Source organism: Balaenoptera physalus (assembly GCF_965194825.1).
Source record: "Balaenoptera physalus genome assembly, chromosome: 8".
NCBI lineage: Eukaryota > Metazoa > Chordata > Mammalia > Artiodactyla > Balaenopteridae > Balaenoptera > Balaenoptera physalus.
Genome location: NC_138887.1, coordinates 48728744 through 48737744, shown reverse-complemented (window position 1 = coordinate 48737744; position 9001 = coordinate 48728744). Strand labels below are relative to the sequence as shown.

At 48.7% G+C, this 9001-nt stretch overlaps 1 long non-coding RNA gene across 1 annotated transcript; it reads right to left on the bottom strand.

Moving 5' to 3' along the window:
• Positions 1–3749: 3749 nt before the first annotated feature.
• Positions 3750–7564, bottom strand: LOC309665949. Its single transcript, XR_014266803.1, has 2 exons — positions 6379–7564; positions 3750–6065 (listed from the first exon to the last, which is right to left on the bottom strand). It is a non-coding gene; the product is annotated as an uncharacterized lncRNA (long non-coding RNA).
• Between the last annotated feature and the right edge of the window lie 1437 nt (positions 7565–9001).

The following is a 9001-nucleotide window of genomic DNA, read 5'->3' as shown; positions in this document are numbered from 1 at the left end:
CATTCCTATCTCCTCATGGACCCTCAATGAATAGACAGTTTGAATGAGAAATAATCTTTGTTAATATGGTAGCATAGAGATTTTTGAGTTCTTAAGGGATTTCTGTTAAGGGATTTCCAAGGTTACTTCCTCCATTCCCAGTATGACATAGCCCGTCCTCTCTAACAGCCAAAGTCATTGTGAGACAGTAAGATGTAGTGGTAAAGAAAGTGAGAGTTCTGGAGCCACACTACCTTGATTTGAAACTGAGCTCCGTCACTCATGAGCTTTGTGATTGCTCTGTGCCTCAGTTTCCTCATTGAAACATGGAGGTCATTCTTCAGAGGATTATTATAAATGCCAATCAATAGATATAAAATCCTTGGGCTTCCCTGGTGGCACAGTGGTTAAGAGTCCGCCTGCCAATGCAGGAGACACGGGTTGGAGCCCTTGTCCAGGAGGATCTCACATGCCACGGATCACCTGGGCCCGTGCGCTACAGCTACAGAGCCTGTGCTCTAGAGCCCGCAAGCCACAACTACTGAAGCCCGTACACCTAGAGCCTGTGCTCCACAAGAAAAGCCACCGCAATGAGAAGCCGGCGCACCGCAACGCAGAGTAGCCCCCGCTCGCCGCAACTACAGAAAGCCCGTGCGCAGCAACGAAGACCCAACGCAGCCAAAAATAAATAAATAAATAAATAAAATAAATTTTAAAAAATTAACTTGCATTAAAAAAAATAGGTACAAAATTCTTAAAACAGTCTTACACATAGTAAGCACTCAATAGATAGCAGTAAATACTAGGTAAACTGTCTAGCATGTAGCAGGTATTCAGTAAATATAAGTTTCCTTGATCATCACATCCCTCTCTTCTCCTCTTTGGATCAGCGATTCTCTGGCTGCACATTAAAATAACTTAGGGAGATTTGAAAAAGGACCAAGCCTAGGCGGCACCACAGAGTACCTGATTTAATTAGCCTTGGTGGGACCCAGGAATGATAGTTTTAAAAGCTCCTCAAGTGCTTCTACCATGCACAGCCAGGGTTCAGAACTACCCTTCCACACTTGTCAGCAAATTACCGCTTGTCTGCTGGATACTATCAAATTTTCCCAAACTTGGTAAGTGACAACAAAAAGACGTGGGGTTTCCTGTGAGCTGACATCATTTCCCAACTCCAGAAGGGTGGCATTCAAACCACAAAGAAAAAACCAAGCCCGTTATGCTGATTTGACAGTCTGGCTGACAGTGTATATTTCTCTCAAGCCATGGTACAAAGCAGTTGATCTGCCACAGCATTTACTAGATCTGTGGGAGAGGGGTATCTGAAAAGAATACGGTTTGTTACCCAAAACACCCAGAACTGCAGTTGTCTCCTAGTCTAGTTAATCAGTTTGGGTTACAAGAAACAGAAGCTGGCTGTGCTGGTGCAGAGGATGGGATGGGAAGATGCAAGAGGCAAGATCATGGCTACCGGAAGGCCAGAAGCCCAGCCCTGCATGACCACAGGAAGACCACCCCTGGGTAGTCAGAAACTGAGAAGACTTCTTCCTTTCTCCTGGGAGATCATCTCTGCTCCTCTGATGGAATCTGCATTGTCTCTCTCAGTTGGCTCCTGCTTTGGCTTGCTTCCTCTAACACAGCTTCTGGTCCTGACTCTGCACTGAGACTCCTTGGCTTGAATTCTGCAAATCGGAGGCAGTATATTACTTTATTCAAATTTGCTCATTCAAATCTGATCATTCCTACTTGTTTATTTATACTGGAACACCCAAACCGCAGGGCTTGGGCCACCCAATGAATTGGGTGACCTCGGTTCAGGAATTCACTCCTGGTGTCATCGACTGTGGATAAGGAAGCAAGACCACAATATAGAACCGAGTGTTAAATTGCAAGTTTCAGCTGGGACACCAAGATGTTATGTACACCGGATTTCAGCCTTGAGTTGGGAGATGGACAACCATGCAGATACGTCAGACAGGTGGTGAAGAACCAGTTCGATGACTCTCAGACTCTCACCGAGGAAGGCAAAGTCAAAAGAGGATTTCTAAAGATCACTTCTTTGGGAAGAGCCAACCTCCCTGCATAACCTGTAACCCCAGCTTTAAGAGTCCCTAGTCAGAAACATATGAGTAGGGAACATTTGTTTCCTGCAGGGGCCCAGGAAACTGGCACCTGATCACACTTGAAGAAGCTGACGTGACCTGTGGCAACAGAGTGGACCACTGTATCTGGGAAGGAACTTTCTATCAGCGGGTCAAAAGTGTGTGAGTCCTGGGGACCCGATGTGGGAACTGTGGTAGGAATGTCAGCCTGTGGATCCTACCCAAGGTGGTGGGCGTCCAGAGTAAGAGGTTAGGGGTCAGAATACCAGAAGCAGAAGCTGCAGGGGGATCAGGAGAGGCCAGCCAAAGGAGAGGGGCTGCCTGAGTCAGGGAAGCTGTATGGCAAGGGCCCAGTGGCGGTCTCAGAAGAACCCAGCAGGGCAGCTACAAGGGAAAGTGTGTGCTGCCATCTGACGACAATACCAGACAAGTATAGACCCACCTTCCTGTTGCTTCAACCCTGAAGGTCCAGAAAATGGGTCTTTTTTTTCTTTTTCTGACCAATAATTTCCAAGAGCAGTCAGTTGAGCTGAAAAGCCCTGTGCAAGCTCCTAACAATTCACCTGTTGGGCAGAGCTGCTCCCGAATGTGGCGTGTTGCCATAAATCTCATGGGGTTATAAGAAGATGGAGCCAGTGAATGGCCACATCACATTTCATTCCCAAGTTTACCAATTAAACAAGAACAACAAAATTATCTCCTGCTATAGTCCAAGCAATAGGGTCCGCACTGCAGAGCATATAAAGATAAGACGATCGCTGCCCATAACGTATTTAACTTACAAGAAAGAGGGAAAGACAAGTACAGAAATAATCATAATGATGGGCAAAGTCTCTGAGAGTTTAAAAAGGAAGACCCTGCCACTCTGAGAGGGAGAAAAGACACGGGGTGTAGAGAGAGGTTGGGACTCTGACTCTTTGGTAAGTTGTGATATTTAAGCTGGTCTTGAACGGGTAGCATTTCAAAAGAAGAGATAATGAAGGGAGAGGAGAAGGAAGGCCATTCTAAGCCCAGCGGAATTGCCACTGCTGCCTGGTCTACCATGGGAGATTTCCCTCCAAGCTAAGATAGGGGAGGTAAAAAAGTCTCATCTCCTGTGCAAACTCTGGTCTATTTATGGGTTGCCTGTAGTGCTCTGTAAATGGACATGGGCAAGTATAGCAAGCTCTGGCTGCTATAACAAAATACCATAGATTAAGCGGCTTAAACAACAGACATCTGTTTCTTATAGACCTAGTGTCTAAGAAGTCTAAAATCAAGATGCTGGCCCATTCAGTTCCTAGTGAGGGCCCACTTCCTAGCTTGCAGGTTGCCACCTTCTTGCTCTAACTTCACATGGCAGAAGGAGAGAGAGTGAGCTTTGGTCTCTCTTCTTCTTCTTAGAAAGACACTATTGCTGCCATGGGGCCCCATCCTCAAGACCTCACTTAAACCTGATTGCCTCCCAAAGGCCCCACCTCCAAAAACCATTGCAATGGTGGTTAGGAGTTCAACACATGAATTTTGGGGGGACACAAACATTTAGTCCATAACAGAGTGTTCTGGACAATTAATAAGGAGATAAATGGCTTGGGGTATAGGCATCTAGTAGGAATCTCTACTTTTCTCTCTGTGAGCTGCTGTTATACATAGATTCTTTTTTTTTTTTAATATTTTTAAAAAATTATTTATTTATTTATTTATTTATGGCTGTGTTGGGTCTTCGTTTCTGTGCTAGGGCTTTCTCCAGTTGCGGCAAGTGGGGGCCACTCTTCATCGCAGTGCGCGGGCCTCTCACTATCGCGGCCTCTTCTGTTGCGGAGCACAGGCTCCAGACGCGCAGGCTCAGTAGTTGTGGCCCACGGGCCTAGTTGCTCCGCAGCATGTGGGATCTTCCCAGACCGGGGCTTGAACCCGTGTCCCCTGCATTGGCAGGCAGATTCTCAACCACTGCGCCACCAGGGAAGCCCTATACACAGATTCTTAAGCCCATGGATGGATTTGGAGGGTCATGAGGGTTTGAAGTTAAATGCAGATTTTCATATTTTGGTGAATTTTTCTGAGGTACTGGGCTAGAGATTTCACCAAATTCTCAAAGAGATTCATGACCAAGAAAGGTTTAAATCACATGGCTAAAAGAAAGAAGAAAGGTGGTTAATGTATCAAATTAGTTTGGCTTGAAGAAGAGAGTTACAGTAAAGGAAGGGGTGTTAGGTCCCTTTTGACCTGGGAGTGTTGCAGAATATTCCCTTCCAGACATGACAAGTGTACTGAACTCAGGGTGTCTGGTCTATCTATGAAATATGGAACTATTTACCAAAACGGGGGAGGGCCAGAGTCAGAAAAAGGAGGAGTTTTCTGATTTTCAGCTTCATCATGGTTGAGTCTGTATTTTTAACTTTACTTTCTAATGGCAGAAGGCAGGGCTGTCTCTACTCATGGACATGCATAAAGCCATGGAAAGTCCCTTAAATTTCCCATGCTGACTGGATACACCAGGAGAGATTCTGCTTTGTTCTGAGGCAGGGATGACAAAAAGGTTTCAACTCCCATACATCTCTGATCTATATTTCATGGTTTCCTGTAGTGTTATGTAAAGAAGCTTTCTATAACTTTGTATGGGGACAGATGGTCACTAGACTTAGCGACCATTCCATAATGTAAGCAAATGTCAAATCACCTGAAACTAATATAATCTGGCACATCAACCATATTTCAATGAAAAAATAAGGTTTCTAGACCAAGCCCAGGCTCAGAGGGAGTTTTTGCCTCATCCAGCTGAGGTAATTCTCTCCAAAGACTCCTACAAAATGTAAGCATTATCTGGGGAAAGTAGCTCACGATGTCCTTAGTGCTCACAAATAAGGATTAATGGGTTAGAATAGCAGGTTCTCACACATGGCCAGTGGGAAAAGAGCCGGTGCTTTGGGTGCTTTGAGAGAAGGCCTGAGTAAGCTCCTGAGGGTGAAGGGACAGGGGGAGGGGGAGGCGGAGGCAGGATGCACCTGGGAATGCCCTGGGAGGAGGAGACCATGACATACAACACAGAAAAATGTTAGCCCCCGAGGAGTCCTAAGGCAGTAGGGACCTTCTGACTGTTGAGATAGAAACAGACAGACACAACACTGGGAACATCTCCATAGCAGTTCTTCACCAGGAAAAAAACTCACCACGAGTCAGGACTGTAGTAAACAGCTCCAGGAACTCAGAAAGAATGCTCGCATGCCCTTCACACAGGTACCCTCTGTCAGAGGGCAGGCTCTGTAATTTCTACACATTGGAATCCCACAGGAAGCTTTTAAAAGACCCCCCCGATGCTGCCTCCACCCATGGAACTAAGCTCGGTGATTCTTAACCTCAGCTGAGCAAGCTTTGAAAAGCGGGGATGCCTGGGTTCCCCCCTACCCCGTTTCCATCTAGAGACTCTCATTGAATTGAACTGAATTGGTCTGGGGTGCAGCCTGGGCTATTGAAAAGTTCCCCAGGTAATTCTAATGTGCAGCCAAGGTTGAGAACCACTGCCTAAGAAAAACTTGGGAACCAGAGATTCTGATCCAGGAGGTCTGGGATCTATATAGGGGCCCAAGAAGCTATATTGAAACAACCTTCCAAAACCAAGTGGTACCCGGATTCTACTTGAAGAGATAATGTGCTTGGCTGTCTCTATATTATACAAAAACAACAATATGAATTTAACTGTGTCAATTCAGGAAAAGCAGATCAATCTGATTAACTAGCATTCGACAGACCTAACACCTGATTGATTGATTGAATTTTTCCCTTTTCAAGCAATTATCTTGATATCGTATTGAAAGGGCGGTCACACGCTATTAGTTTAGGCATTTTAATTACACTGACTGATCCGTCCCATCAGAGCCCATAAAGTCTGCATCTCATATCCTCCATGCCCATCACGATGCCTGGCACACAGACAACAATCAAGTGGCAAGCGGAGTGAAACTAGTAGTTACCTAGGGATCTTTTAAAAATGCCAGGCCCGGGCTTCCCTGGTGGTGCGGTGGTTGAGAGTCTGCCTGCCAATGCAGAGAATATGGGTTCGAGCCCTGGTCTGGGAAGATCCCACGTGACGCGGAGCGGCTGGGCCCGTGAGCCACAATTGCTGAGCCTGCGCGTCTGGAGCCTGTGCTCCGCAACAAGAGAGGCCGCGATAGTGAGAGGGCCGCGCACCGCGATGAAGAGTGGCCCCCGCTCGCCGCAACTAGAGAAAGCCCTCGCACAGAAACGAAGACCCAACACAGCCATAAGAAAATAAATAAATAAACCCAAAGTTTAAAAAAAAAATGCCAGGCCCTACCCTAGACTAAATGAATGGAAATATTTGATATGGGGCCCAGGCATGGGACCCATCATCTGTTTGGATGAATGAACCAGTTTTTTAGCCAAAATAACCAAATTGGGGTGTGTGTATGCGAATGCTGCCTCAGTCTTTCTCTGATTTCACTCTCCTTCTCTTCAGGCTGGGGAGTAGATGCCTCCAGTTAGCCTGGCAGATGGGATAATGCATAAGCCTCTCTCTCTCCTTATCTTCCATTTCTCAACTAATCTCCTAAACAGATTTGTCACATCTGGGGAGCTTTAGTACTTGGGAATTTGCAGCTCTCTGCAAAGTCCTCCCCTGAGGGGGTCAGTGGGCTCCCAAGGGGGAGATACAGCCTCACATTAGCATGTCCAGGGCTTGGCTGAATCACGCTCTGGAAAAATTGAGCCTTGGGGGAACTTCTAAAACAGGAGCAGCCAATAACGCCCAGCACATTCGCAGTGAATTTGGCCACCTGGGATGGGCCAGCAGCAGAATGCTTTTGCCATCAGCCCTGCTCACTGAGCCAGGGGAGCCACAGTGGCCCTTCGAGACAGTCAGCGCTGAAGGCTCGGTGGTCACACCCTAGGGCCTTCCCTCCACGACAGGTGGACGTTCGTGGTGGGGCTTGCTGTTCCCAGGATGGTCGCCCCATGTCCCCCCAGGTATTTGCTCACACTGACGTTAATGAGAAAGCACTCCCTCATCCCACAAATGTTAGTCCACCGGAAACATTTTAGACAGAAACTTAAAACTTGAGGATTCGGTTTTCTGCAAGGTTAGGTGTGTTGTTGTGTTGGTTTTTTAGACATCCTTCACAAAGAAATTGGTAATTTACATTCAGGATGTGTCTTTCCCGCTCTGAGAAGAAGCGTTGCCGACACCATGGCGGCAGCCTCCCCGGCAGTACCTGCCTGACCCGGTCCCCTCGCCAGGACTGACATCTGAACACAGAACCTGATGTTACCACAGAGAAGCAATTCTGTGCCAGTTATGAACAGATGCAGCCCCATGTCCCCCTACATTAACCCTGGCCACTCTCAACCCTCCTCACATTCCGGCACATCAAGGGTAACACTGGGCTCAGCAGGGGGCCTCCAGGACCCTTCTCCAGGGCAAGTGGGCGCTGATTCAGACTGATGGGTGCCCCGTTAGACCGGGCAGTACATTATGGCTGACATCCCGGTCCACCTCATCCCTCCACCCAGGCCTGGAGCCATCCCACCACCGTCTCCGGACAGCTCCACACCGTCCTGTGCTCTGGGGTAATCCCATCCTCCAGGGGCAGGGATTTCTGAGTTTTCGGCCCAACCTTCTTGAAGTAGCACCAGCTCACACTTCCTGACTGCCTGGCTCCGGTCTGGTGGTCTAGAAACTAACTTCTCTTCCTTCTGAGGCTGAGTTCCTACGCTGTACTCCTGCCTCGCCAGCTCCCAGAGCTGGGTGTACTGCCCCATGGGCATGGCTGGGTTCAGGTGCTTTAGGGACAACAACACCTCTGGAAGAGGAAGGAGGGTTTCCGGAATGGGATGAGGAGGAATCCGAGTCTCAGTAAGGAAGAGGGCAGAGAAGGGAGATGAAAGCAATGAGGGGCATGGGAGCAAGCTGGGATGCTGGTGCAGTGGGGCCCTGCGCATGAACCCGCAGTGGAGGCTGGGGACAGAAAGAAGATGCCGCCTGTGGGTGGGGCTGTCTCAGCAGGAGATAGGTGGGCTTGGAGGAGTAAAGGGAGCCCAGACCCAGCTACTGAATTCTCACCTGGGTCCCTTGTGCCAACTCCTTACCCTGGTGAGCTGCTTAGCCCTGGACCCTGCTAAATCTGGGGCTCATCTCCATCCGGTCAGTCAGCCCTGCCCCAGACCTGGGGGCCATCTCAGGAACCCTCCCTGATGTCTGGTCCCTGCTCTCTGAGACAGGCTTCCCAGAGACAGCTGCCCGCCAAGGATCTCTACATGCCACTGAGATGAGGTGACACTGGAGCTCAGAGACCTGAGGATGGAGGGGGTAAGCTATGTGGATGTGTGGGGAAAGGGCCTTCCAAGCAAAGTGAACAGCAAGCGAAATGGCCATGGAGTGAGCACGCAATTGGCGTGTTCAAGGAATGAGTGGGAGAGAATGATCTGGGAAACGGGGTAAGTTATGGGGTGGGAGAGGTGGCAGAGGTGATACTGCATAGGGCCTTCCAGGCCAGGTAAGGAAGCTGGATTTTACTCCGAGTGAAATGAACGAGATACTGTCCTCAAAACCTCACAAAACTTGCAACACGAAACAGCTAAGGCGACAGGGAAGAAGCAAAGATGAGCTGAAGTCGAAGAAGCAGGATGTGGTCCTGGTTCCAGCTGCATGTTTGTGACAAAGCACAATGCCAAGTTCTACTTCCCCTACCCTGCAGCCGGGCCCTTCTCCCCAGAGGCAGCCCCTCCCCAGGAAGAATGCCCTGTTCCTTCCCCTCTCTGTCGACCTTGCCCTTGGGCAGTTAGCCTTCCTTGTCCTAAGTCACCAAGCATGAAAAGTGTTCACGTCTCCCTCCTTGGCCCAGAGGAAAAGACAGGAGAGAATGACAACGGCCCTGGTGGGTCAAGCCTCTTAGCATGGGTGGTCTGTGCGGGGGAGGGCATGG